Genomic DNA, 13760 nt, shown 5'->3' on the forward strand with positions numbered 1-13760 from the left:
TTTAGGCCCCACCCACAAGAACTGTCAGAACACTTGTCTCTTCTTTAGAGAGCACACAGAACAGGAAGGCTGGCAGGAATGGTAGGCACAGTTATAGAGGCCGTGTATTTTGTTAGTGGCCCTTTGCTTCTTGGGTGCTTCCACCACCACTCTGGGGAGTCAGAGAACGCTGCGGTTAAGAGAGGCAACATTGCTGCTGCGCCAGAGGGTTGGCTCCATTTTCTTAGCCTCTTGTGAAGAAAAATTCTGATATTATCCAGGAAGGGAATCCACACTGAAAACAAAAACAGAGACAGCGTGTGGTTCTTGCCAGGGATGACGCTGAAACCACCTAACTGTAATGTGGAACTGGAGCCATTGTGACTTCATCGTGTCAATGGACTCCATCTTAGGCCTGTCTTTAGGCCTGTTCTCAAGGTAACCTCAGCTACTGGAAGAAACATAAACTGCTCCAGGAAAAGAGCCCCCTTAGGCCTGAACTAGTCAGGGGACAGCAAGAAAGTACCTAACATCCCCAGATGTCAAGCATTTTGTGGTCAGGCTTGGCCAATCCCCTAGCGCCATCCCAAACCTTGATAAATGTAACTGCCAAACTCCCATTTTGTGTTGTAACCACAATAAAAACGCTGCCTAACAGCAGTTCAGGACTCTCCTACTGATCCACTACTTCAGTGAGGTTCGAGAACTTTCGGGCTGAAGTTTAAGTAAAGGCCCCTTGTTTTTTCATTCTGCTTCATACTCCTGGTGGTCTTTGGGAATCTACTGATCTGGGCACAACAGTAACAAAAGTACAGTGTCACACTGACCAATAAGGATAGGTACTGGCCACAGACTATGGTCCTTTCCAAGCTGGACATGGGGAGGGACTGTTGCAGGCCTCGGGGGAAGGGCTGGGTGGTCCACGCAGGGGGAGAAGGCTCTCAGTTTCTTGCTCCTAGAACAGGAGATGCTTACACACACACACACACACACCCATGCACACACACACATACACACACCCACATGCACACACACATGCACACATATACATACACACACCCACATGCACAACCACATGCACACACACATATACACACGCACACACACACATGCACACACACATGCACACACACACACTCGCGCACACACACGCACACACATGCACACACACACACATGCACACATACACGCACACACACACACACACACACATACACACCCTGCTCAGTTCTAGTGATACTTGTAGGCATATGATTCAGGGCTGAGCACTTGGGATCGAATAACCAATTAGGGGGTTAGGGGGCGTGTTCATCCCTAGGGAACACTTTTTCTCTTATTCTCAGCATCCTTATTGGCCCGTACCTCTTTTGTGTGTGTGTGTGTGTGTGTGTGTGTGTGTGTGTGTGTGCCCCAAGAGATTTCCCACTTCCATGTCAGCACGCCTGTGGGTGTTGCATTTCTTCATATCTTGTTTAAGCAGCAGTACTATTGAGGTATCACGGGTAAAAATTTAACTTCACATCTCTATATTTTCTATAACCTCTTAATTTTGATGAAGAGTAGGTGTTATTTGAGTACGTATGGGACGATGGAAGAAGACCTCAGAGAGGACTGTTTCATGGGATGACGTGGGAAAGCTGTGAGATGTGACTACCAGCGCCAATTTATTTCGCAAACCTGCAAGGATGTCAAGGTTCCGCACAAACATGGAGTGGCCACACCCATTCTGTAGAACTGGTTTCGCTTGGGGCTTTGGGAGAAGCAGGTGGCTTTTAAGGGGCATGAGCACTTAGTTACTTATCAATGAGCTCATTGTTTCTGGTTCAGGACTCCCGTAACCCTGCTGCTTCAGGCTGGGAGAGAGCCTCTGGGAGGGCTGTAAACACCACACACTCATCTAATTTCCGCACCTGGAACACAGAGAGGCAAGTGGAGGCCTTTTTTGTCATTCTGAGGTCAGCCTGCTAAAATAGTGAATTTGAGGTCTTCCAAGGTTACACAGTGAGACCTTGTCTCAAAACCAACAAAATTTGTCCCTCATGTGACACATTTATGGCAGAAAAACACTTACTCTCTCGAACGGAGATTGGGCAAGCAGAGTGATCAATTTCAGCCCTCACCGTCTCTCTCATGAGCCTCACTTCCGTGTACCACAACACTGGCACACTGCTTGCTGGAAGGGTTTTGTCTTGTGGTTTCTGTTGTTGTAATGAAACACCATGACCAAAAGCAACGTGGGGAGAAAAGAGTTTATTCCACCTCAAAGATGACAGTCCATCATTGAAAGAAGTCAGGGCAGAAACTCAAGGCAGGACCCTGGAGGCAGGAGCTGATGCAGAGGCCATGGAGGAGGATGCTTACTGGCTTGTTCCTCCTGGTTTCCTCAGCCTGCTTTCTTAGGGCATTCGGGACCACCTGCTCAGGGATGGTACCACCTTCACCGTGAGCTGGCCCTTCCCACACCAACCATCCATTAGGAAAATGCAGCACAGGCTTGTACAGGCCAATCTGGGGGAACATTTACTCAGTTGAACTTCTGTCTTCCAAAAATGACTCTAGCTATGTTAACTTATCGTAATAACTAGCCAGGTCAGGGTTGAAGCACTTTGACAAAATTCCTTCCTAGTGGAGATGGTCATTTGGGCCATTGTCCTTGGTGATATTGGCTTTGGAGAGGCCAGGTCACCTTCCCTCTCTGGACATCCATTTCTCTGTCTGTACTGAGAAAGAGCGGGTCTAGATTATTTCCCAGAGCAAGTGACTGGGACCAAGATGGCCTGGACAGCCAGGGCTACACAGAGAAGCCAGTCTTTAAAAAACCAACAAGGGCTGGAGAGATGGCTCGGAGGTTAAGAGCACTGTCTGCTCTTCCAAAGGTGGTAAATTCAATTCCCAGCAACCACATGGTGGCTCAAAGCCATCTATAATGAGATCTGGTGCCCTCTTCTGGCCTGCAGGTGTACATGCAAATAGAATACATCACCACCATCACCATCATCATCATCATCATCATCAAAACCCAAAAACAAACAAACAAAACAAACCAAAAACCAAAAAGCCAACCAACCAATCAACCAAAAACAAAACATTGAGTCCAATTTGTTCTGCCCATATATTCTTGGGTGGGCATTCACTGTGGTGGGCCAACATACCAAGGGTTGGTCTCTCCAGAGAAATTTAGCAGTGTTTTCTCCCAAACACTTATTGATTGTATAGGTGTAGAAACTGTAAGACATCCACAGGGCTTAGTTTCCATGGCAGTGTGGCAAGCTAAGGGCAGATAAAAGAGCAATATGTTGCTTAATTGAAAAAAAAAAAGTGTGGCCAGGCATGGTGGTACTCGCTTTTAATCCTAGTACTTGGGAGGCAGAGGCAGGCAGATCGCTGTGAGTTTGAGGCCAGCCTGGTCTACAAAGTGAATCCAGGACAGCCAAGGCTACACAGAGAAACCCTGTCTCGGGGGGCGGGGGGGGGGTGTATATGTGTGCATGTGCAGGTGCCCAAGGAGGCCAGAAGAGGGCAGTGGATCCCTTGGGTGAGTCCACTTAGTATGGGTTCTGGAAACAGAACTTAGGCGATTGATTAAGTAAACAGAGTGAGCTAATTGGCGGCCACGCTATAATGCAGGTTTGTTGGAAGCTGCACAGGAGGGGAAAGGGAAGGGGGGGAGCGGGCTGGGGTTGGGTGGGGGAGGGAAGGAGAGAAGGTAGGGAGGTAGGGAAAAAAAGGGGGTTCCTAGAACCAAAATGTCTGGTTTATATAGTGAATTTCTGGGAGAGGGTTAAGTCAGGCCCCTAGGTAGAGGGCAGGCCATGCCAGCCGTGCCCTGCAGCAGGACCTAACTTCCCAGCCTTTTGATGACAGTAAATGGATAAGGGATGAAGAAACAATCTGGTCTTTTGACTGTTTCCTGCTGACAGTAGGACGGCAACAGGGAGTCCAAAGGCTGAACTCTTGGCCAAGACCGGGAAGAGCAGGCTGCCATATTTGCTGTTCAGGATCCGTGAGACCATCTGTGGCCAAGAAACTGCAGGTCTAGCTAATGCAGTCTGTGAGGTTTAGGCCGGAGCACCTGCGTTCTCAATGCAGCCCCTGGCAGGACGCTGGGACATATATATGTTAGGAGCACATTACGTGCTTTGGAACCTCTAAACCATCTCTCCACCTTACTTTCTTGCTTTCTCTCTTCTTTCTTTCTTTCTGTCTGTCTTCCTTCCTTTCTCTCTTTCCTTCTTTCTTTCATTTCGTTTGAGACAGGGTTTCACTATGTAGCTTTGACTGGCCTAGAACTCACTAGATAGACCAGACTGGTCCCAAACTCACAGAGATCTGCCTGCGTCAGCTTCCTAAGTGTTGGGATTAAAGGTATGCGGCATCATGCCTTTAATTTTCTTTTTTCTTTTTAAAGATTTACTTGTTTTATTTTAGTGTGTGTGTGTGTGTGTGTGTGTGTGTGTGTGTGTGTGTGTGTGTACATGAGTGCGGGTATCCACAGAAGCCAGAGGAGTTGGATCTCCCTGCAGCTAGAGTCACAGGTAGTTGTGATCTGACATGGGTTCTGGGAATCAAACCCAGAGCTGAATGTACTCTTTACTGTTGAGCGATCTATCATGTTTGCAAAGCCATAGAGGTCAGAAGAGAGTGTCAGATACCCTGGAACTGGCATTCTGGGTGGTTATGATCAGCCATGTGTGCCCTGGTGTTCCAGATGGTTGTGAACAGCTATGTGTGCCCTGGTGTTCCAGATGGTTGTGAACAGCAGTGTGTACCCTGGCATTCCGGATGGTTGTAAACAGCAGTGTGTGCCCTGGTGTTCCAGATGGTTGTGAACAGCAGTGTGTACCCTGGCATTCCGGATGGTTGTAAACAGCAATGTGTGCCCTGGTGTTCCAGATGGTTGTGAACAGCTATGTGTGCCCTGGCATTCCGGATGGTTGTGAACAGCTATGTGTGCCCTGGTGTTCCAGATGGTTGTGAACAGCTATGTGTGCCCTGGGACTTGAACCCCTCTTCCCTGGAAGGCCAGGCAAGTGCTCTTAACTGCCGAGCCATCTCTTCAGCCACAGAAGTTGCTCTCTTACTTTATAACTTTGAAATCATCTTGGGACATTCGCTCCCTTCCCAAGGTACTGCTCGCCTTTCTTTTGTTTCTTTTTGGCAGTGTTTGGAAGGGAACCAGGGCCTCACACTTGAGAGTCCTCTCCCATTAAGTCCTTAGCTTTCCTCTCTTTTTGCTTGCTTATTTTTGAGGTGGGATTTCATGTAGCCCCGCTTAGCCTCAAACCCAACTGTAGGCAACTTGAGCTTCTGATCCTCTTGCTCCAACTTCCGGAGTTCTGAGGCTTTGCTCTGTATTTGCATGTGTGGGGGGGGACAAACAAGCAAACAAAACATCTGTGTCTCTGCACATACATTGGTTTTGTGCCCATGTTTAAGACAATTACTTAAGTCGCAGTGACAGAATACATAAGTTCAGAATACATGGCCTAACATATTGCTTTATAGGTCTCACCTTAGAGCTAGTGTGTCAGAGTCAACCTGTAAGCCCCACCTGCCCGAGGACCCGGTGACTTCCTGGAATCCTGGGAGTTGTAGTTCTTGGAAAATAAGAAAGCCACATGGGAAATATCCTTGGTTTTAGTCAACAGTTTTGTCCTTAAAAAGCCCCTACAACACGTGTCTTGTCGCCAATCACCAGGAACCCAGGAGTGGACCTGACCAGAGACCACATTTTCTGGTCAGTGCTTAATTAAAGCTTGCTTCAAATTTGGCTCAAAACTGTGGAACTGGCTTTTCTCTTTTGAATCTCAGGATTAGCACTAGGGTTTCCAAACCACATAGTCTTTCAAATGGAAGTCGAGAATTGCTGGGATGGGCAAAACTGGAATGCTGATAAAGGAATCACTGAACAGAAAATCAAAATCATTTGGTAGAGCTGGGAACGAAGCTCAGTTAAGGAGCCCTTACCTGGTGTGAACAAGGACTTGGATTGTATCTTGAGCAATGCAGAAGAAGGGAATGTGTTGTGTCTCATTCACCCAGCAGCCACCAAGCACAGCAGACGTAGTACTGTTGTAACACAAGAATAGTGCCACACACGCTCTTCAAGCACCAAGCTCAAGCACCAAGCTCAGGAAGACATTGGCGGCTTATCAGAACACCACACCCCAAGGCTGACCATGGCCGGGGACAAAGTAGACTTGGGAGCCAAACTGTGACACTGGCCTGTTTCTAAGGCAGGCCTTTTTATAAGAAAAACCATTACCCAGGTAACAGCCAGGCAACCAGGCGGGGAGCAAGTGGCAGGGCAGCATGACTTCATCATGATTAGCTGAACACAAGAAGAATTGATTCTATTCCAAGCACAATGTATCTAGGTAGCTAGACAAAGCATTTTAAGCTGGTTGGCTGGGATACAGGCTTGGGGACTTTCCAGTTCCACACTGTTCCAGAAGATAGGACCATAGCATGGTATCGTGGTTTTGTTTAAGTATTACATAAGTCACTAATTCAAGTAGAATTGATCAACAGGTTTTGAATTGTAAGTGAAAAGCTATTCAAGCCCTCAGCCAGGCAGAGCCTGGGAACCGGAACTTAATCTCACTTTATGATCAAAATGGAGACTTAAAGGCAAAATGGTTTCTGATATGCTAAAAGGGACAGCAGGCGTGAACAGAGGAGCCACAGTTACGCTAGAAACTAAAGTAGGTCTCAACTGAGGGCTGCGGAGTTTAAGCAGGTTAAGCAGATTACAACACTTTGATATCTGTAACTTTTCCCCCAACCTCCAAGGCCCATGCACCTGGCTTATAGAGCCTTGGATTGACTATAACTGTGATGCTGTGATACAGGATTGGGCCAGTGGTACCTATGGCTAGTCCTCACTTTGGCAAGCTGTTGAGATGTTTCTTTCAGGTGTTTGGAGTAACAAGAGGAAGAATGTGTCTGGAGCTAGTGGAGTTTCTTTTTTATATTCAATTTTAGCTAGACACATAGCTTCTTAGAACGAAGACTGTATTTTCCAGCCTCCCTGTCAGTTATGTATGTAACTAAATTCTGGCCAATGAGATGAGATGGGGAGAATACACAAAGCTGGCCCATCCCTAGAGCAATCTGCCACAAGGAGCCTGGGTCTCTGATACTGGATTCTTTACACTTCGTGGCCTGGCTGTGTTTGGACTGTCAACAGGGCAGCCTGGCTAAAGCCTCTGCAACTTTACTCTTATAACAATCTAACCCTCTGTGCTGGTGTGAATGAAAATTGGCCTCATGAGCTCATAGGGAGTGGCACTATTTAAAAGGATAAGGAGGTGTGGCCTTGTTGGAGTAGGTGAAGTGTTTCACTCAGAGTGGGCTTTATGGTTTCAAATGCTCAAGCTAGCCAGGCCCAGTGGCTCACTCTTTTCCTGTTGCCTGCCAGTCTGGATATAGAAGCCACCATGCTTCCTACAATGATGACAGTGAGCTAAACCTCTGAACCTGTAAGCTGGCCTCAATTAAATGCTCCTTTGTAAGAGTTGCTATGGCCTGTGGGCCTTTGTCTGCAGCCCTGCAGGCCAGAGGAAGCTCCCCCCCTGTAAGCTTCTGGCTGGGACATAGGTGAGCGGACCCCCTGCTGGCAACAGGCCGCCAGACCCAAATGTGTTAAGAGATAGTTCCTTGCAGACCCTAACCCACACAAAAGGTGTCAAAAGCTGGCTCTTTGGAGAGAAACACATCGAAGATGCCCTGGAGACAAGCCCCGGAAAGTGGCTTGGGAGCATCTCCTGCTAAAGCTTAGTTTAAAAACCCAGGGGCTGGAAGGTTGCGCAGCGCAACCCCCTTCCCTTCCCCGTAGCTCTCTGCCCTTGCCGTTTTTTTAAGTTTAGTGAATTAAAATCTAGTTGTTTGACTCTTTCATCTTTATTTTAATAAAGTGTAGACAGAAATTATTAGAAGCAGGCGATGTGGGATGAGGGCGATATGGAAGGTAGTTTATGGGGTTAATCTCTGTCCTGCCCCATGTGAAGGAAGGCTATTCTAAATACAACAGGTGTCTGGTGTTTTTATTGATTGATAGTGGGTTAGAAATTACCACCATAACAATTACAGGGCTAATAATAAAGTTTATTAGACTATACCTTGCAATGAACAGCAACAGGTGGGTAGCTAAATGTCTGGATTGTGTAGGGAGGAGCCTCTGGGGAAGGGCAGCCCAGCCCCTGGGCTGGAGAGTTCAGGGTTGAGGAAGGGGAATGCCAGCCATACTCTGTAATAGGTAGGGACTGAAGGATGCTGGGAGAATCTGGAGGCCAAGTCTGCTTTGATATGTTAAATAGGCACCTTAGGAACTTATTTTTGCTTTGAAACTTAACATATATGTACTCCATTTTCACAATACATCATTGCTTGAAGGACATTTTGGCTGTTTTCATTTCCTAGCTACTTTAAACAGAGCAGCAATGGACATGGCTGAGCAAGTATCTGTATGTTTCGTGTGTGTGTGTGTGTGTGTGTGTGTGTGTGTGTGTATCTGTGTGTGTGTGTGTGTCTGTGTGTGTGTGTGTCTCTGTGTGTGTGTGTGTGTGCGTGTGCGCGCGCGCGCGAGTGTGCTCCCTTCTTTAGTTTAGGGAAGTTTTTTTTTTTTTCATGGTGTCCCACATTTCCTGTGTGTTCCTTTCCTGTATTTATTTATTATTATTTTAAAAAAGATTTATTTATTACATATACAACGTTCTGCCTGCACGACAGAAGAGTGCACCAGATCTCATTATAGATGTTGTGAGCCACCATGTCGTAGCTGGGAATTGAACTCTGGACCTTTGGAAGAGCAGCCAGTGCTCCTAACCTCTGAGCCATCTCTCCAGCCACCCCCATGTTTGATGTTTTATTTCACATTCCTTGCTTGTTTGCCCTAGATCCTCTGCCTTAGCTCTGAGTCCTGATATTCTGTCCACTGCTTAGCTCATTCTTCTTGGGTTTTTTTCAATTCCATCTTAATTTCAGCTTGAGTTTCCCTTTGATATTCTTTTTTTTTTTTTTTATGTATGCAGTGCTCCACCTACAGAACAGAAGATGGAACCAGATCACTTATAGATGGTTGTGCACCATCATGTGGTTGCTGGGAATTGAACTCAGGACCTTTGGAGGAACAGCCAGTGCTCTTAACCTCTGAGCCATCTCTCCAGCCCCCCCCCCTTTCTTATCTCCTTATTGAATGCCATCCTCAGATCCTGGTTGTTCAGGCCATCATCCATTTTTTTTTCCCGAGACAGGGTTTCTCTGTGTAGCCTTGGCTGTCCTGGACTTGCTTTGTAGACCAGGCTGGCCTTGAACTCACAGAGACCTGCCTGCCTCTGCCTCCCAAGTGCTGGGATTAAAGGCATGCGCCACCACACCTGGCTTAAGGCCATCATCCTTTTGTTTGCATTGTCTTGGGCATCACTCAGGTCTTCCCTTTTCTTCTTTGCTCTTACTGTCATTGAGTTGTGTCTTCATTGTGTCTTCTTTAAACTCTGTGAGTTCTTCGATGACGTCTACAATTTTTCTCATAAATTCTGTGTTCTGGGTTCCATCTAGGAAATTCTCATTGGCCAACATTCCTGCTGGTCCGATAGGCTTTGGAGAGAAGATACTGACTTGACATTTCGTATTGTTGGTTTTGTTGTTGTTGTTTTGTTTTTGTTTTTCAATGAGACCTGGGCGTGTGGGCTTCCTTTTTAAATTCTGAGTCTGCTATGGTCAGAGCAAGTTGGGGTGGAGGAGAAGATGGGTGGGGTGGGGGGGCCTAGAGGTTGGAAATAGCTTGGATGAAGTGAAGTCAGGAGGAGAGAAGAGACTGGGTTGGTGAGGCGGAAGTGCGCTGTGGTCCACGCCTGGAGTGTGGGGCTACACATGGCTGAGTGGGGAGGATGGATGTGTGGGTCACTGAGCGGTGGCAGGTCCTGGAGGAATCTAGAGAATGGTTGTGGTGCAGCGTGGGTGGCCAGACTAGTTTGGTGCAGTGGCTGTCGTGCTGGGTCTAGATGTGGTGAGTTGGGGGGCATAAGCATGGATGGGAGGTCAAGGAGACTCCCAGGGATGCAGCCTGGAGAGGAGGAGTGGGGGAAGGCCTGGCTTTGAAGAGCAGTTGGGTTCATCGCAGAAGGGACCTGTAGCGCTTCTGTGTTTTCTTATTTGTGGAAATATCGTCATAATACTATTGCACAGCCAATACCACCATGAGTCGAGTATAACTACAGTGATTTCTTAGAACTGGTTTCAGCCTCTCAGGGGTCGTACACGATCAGAATATTGGGATCAAACGGTTTTGTTTTGTTTTTTAAATCATGAATAGACTCAAGACAGTGAAATGATTACAGTCAACTCAGGCTGAGCATTCAAGGCATGATTCCTGACAACTGTTGTCTCAGGAATTATCACAACAGCCACAGTACAGTAATAGCAGGAGAGCCAGAGAGTAACTTTATTAAGGCCTATACTTACATGGGCTGGAGAGAAGTCTTGGGGGGTTAAGAGCCCTCACTAGCTACTCTTCCAGAATACTGGGGTTGGAGTGCCAGCACTCATATCATGACTCTTTTGGAGCATTCAACTCAATCTCTTGTCTTCCTCCAGCACCAGACACAGATGTGGCATATAGCCATTTATGCTGGCAAAGCTCCCACAATGTAAAAACAACACAATTTAAAAAGTCATATACTTACAGCACTAGAGTTTAGCATCTCCTCAGTTTGGCTCATATTCTGTATTATTTACTGCTGCATCACTGTGACCAAAATAGACCTGCAGCTTCTGGGAGGGATAATTCTGGCTCCTGATTTCAGGGCATCCCAGTGTATCCCTGCAGGGAAGGCAAGGAGGAGCAGAGGCTGCTCACGTCACGGAAGAACAGGAAGTGGGGCCCAGTCTCGCCTCCAGCTCTTGATTTCCTGCCTCAGCTTTCCAAGTTGTGCGATCACAGGTGTGTAGCTCTCTGTTTGTCACCCAGTTTGCTTTACGAGACAAAGACCAGGAGGGGTTTTGGCTGTTTGTGTAAATGACCCACCGCTGGACCCTAAGGACGATCCAGTGTATCTTTATTGGTTAAACAACTCGGGCCCCCGGTGGTGTGGCCTTGTGTCATGGGCCGACGCACAGAGAGGGAGTAAAGGAGGCAGGTAAGACAGGTAGTAACGGTAATGAAACAAGGTCACACCATCGAGTTACACGACCAGTAAAGATGTACGTGTGAACACACACATACAAAGGCGTCTGTGAACACACACATGCACATGCACATAAACGCTCGTAGTACTTGGGAGGCAGAGCTGAGTGGATCTCTAGGAGTTTGAGGCCAGCTTGGTTTCAGATAGTGAGTTCCAGAACAGCTGGGGCTACATAGTGAAACAGCAACAACAACAACAACAACAACAACAACAACCACCAAAGAGGTACAAGGACTGACTTCTGAGCTCCTCCACTGGGGAGGAGAGAATTGACCAAAGAAATCAGGAAGGAGGGACCAAGGTAGCAGACAGGGCGACGCGGTTTCAGAGGCCGACTGAACACTCAGCTCCAGGAAGTAGTGATGAAATGTCAAAAGGGCTGCGTCACTAAAGATAAAGACTGGGACCTGAAAGCTGAAGTAGGCCCAGCTGGCTTGGTGACCTCCGAAGCTGTTTTGGTAGAGAAAGGGCTAGGGTGGGGTTTGCTGCCTTGGAAGGAGTTTTAGGGAGAAAAACACACAGCAGATATAGACAATTGTTTTGGGGAAGATTTGCAAAATGGAAGTGAAACCAGGGTGGTGGTTGATGAGGGAGATAGGACCACAGGCAGGCTTTTTGCTTCTCTTTGGGAGAAATTCATTGGTTTTGATGGTAGTGCCAGGTCCCCCTTTTTTCTTCATAAAATTTTGTTCTATTTTATTTATGTATGTGTGCGTGCCCACTTGTGCCAGGGTGTCATGTATGAAGGTAGAGAACAACTTTGGGGTGTCAGGCTTCGTAGCAAGAGCCTTTACCCACTGAGCCCCTTGTTGGTTTGCTCTATTTTTTTTTTTTTTTTTGAGACAGGGTCCCTCTGTGTAGCCTTGGCTGTTCTAGACTCAATTTGTAGACCAGGCTGGCCTCGAACTCACAGCGATCCGCCTGCCTCTGCCTCCCAAGTGCTGGGATTAAAGGTGTGCGCCACCACACCCGCCTGGCTGCTCTATTTTTTTTTTTTTAAACAGGCTCTTCTATATCTCAGGCTGGCCTTTAAGTCAGTGGTGTAGTCAAGTACAACCTTGAACTTCTTTTTAAAAATTTACTTATTTAATTTTATTTTATGTGCATTGTTGTAAGAGTGTCAGATCCCTTGGAACTAGAGGTATAGACAGTTGGTGAGCCCCCATGTGGTTGCTGGGAATTGAACCTGGGTCCTTTGGAAGAGCAGACAGTGCTCTTAACCACTGACCTACCCCACCTTGAACTTCTTATCTTTCTGCCTTCATCTCCAGAAGGCTGGGGTTATTAGTGTGTTCTGACATATTTAGCTGTTATTCCTTGAAGAGTCCTCTTTCTTTTAGATTTATTTTTATTATTTTATTCATTCATTCATTCATTTATTAATATTATTTTAGTTTTTGAGACACGGTCTCTTGACATAGCCCTGGCTATCCTGGAACTCACTCTGTAGATCAGACTGGTCTCAAACTCAGAGAGATCCACCTGCCTCTGCCTTCCCAGTGATGGGATTAAAGGCGTGTGCCACCATGCTCATCCTATTTTTCTTATTTTAAATTGTGTGATGTGTGTGTTTCATGTGGGTCGGTGCATACGAGTACAGATATCCGTGGAAGTCAGACCAAACTGAGGCCCTCTGCAAAAACAGCCAATGCTCTTAGCCTCTGAGCCTTTTCTTCAGCTTTTGTTCTTTCCTTTCTTTTCCCTATCTTCCTTTCCTTATTTTTTTGGGGGGGAGGGGGGAATCTCTGGCAGGTTTTACTACAGAAGAGCTTCCCTGGCTCACTGTTTCCCAGTCTGCTCTGGTGTGCTTCTACTTGAAAGAAAAATAAAAGGAAGCAGGGTGTGGTGGCACCCGCCTGTAATCCACGGCACTCAGGAGGCAGAGGCAGGCGGATTGCTGTGAGTTCGAGGCCAGCCTGGTCTACAAAGTGAGTCCAGGACAGCCAAGGCTACACAGAGAAACCATGTCTCGAAAAACTAAAAAAGAAAGAGAGAAAATAAATAGATAAAAATAAATAAAAAGGAAAGGACATGGCTGCTCTTAGGCGTGGTAGAGGAGAAAGTTTACTGTAGGTGAAAGGGAGAGCATAGGCAGAGGCAGGGACATCTGGGAGAGTCCAGAGTGAACATGACCCTGAACTGGGCCATGTGGGGAGAGGGGAAGAGAGAGGGGACAGAGGGAGACCAGGTACAGCAGCCAAGAGGGCAAGGGCACAAAAGGGGCTTGAAACCAAGGGAAGGGCCTCTGGGGGGAAGGGCAGCCCAGCCCCTAGCCTGGAGAGTTGTATTTGAGGGCGGGGTATGCCAGCTGTACCCTGTAACAGGTAGGGACTGAGGGATGCTGGGAGAATGTGGCAGGCAGGTCTGCGCCTCAGCTACCTGTCTGGTCAGAGGGGCTGTGCTGACAATCCTCTCCCTGTTTTGTCTTCTGCCTCATTGGCTGCCAGTGACAAGTACCTCACGACGCTGTCCTCTTTCTGCGCATGCTTACTTCTCTTTGAGCTCCTTAGACATAATACGTTCATTGTTCCGGCTCCAGACCTGTCTGCTCTTTCCCTGCTTGCTCATCTTCCTTTAAGTACCTGGAGTGAATTT

The 13760-nt window shown here is 47.2% G+C and overlaps 1 protein-coding gene across 1 annotated transcript in view; it reads left to right on the forward strand.

The window, feature by feature from the left end:
* Positions 1-13760, forward strand: part of LOC311587670 (integrin alpha-X-like) — a 107007-nt gene that overhangs the window by 25517 nt on the left and 67730 nt on the right.

Source organism: Acomys minous, assembly GCF_964271855.1.
Source record: "Acomys minous genome assembly, chromosome: 2".
Classification (NCBI taxonomy): Eukaryota; Metazoa; Chordata; class Mammalia; order Rodentia; family Muridae; genus Acomys; species Acomys minous.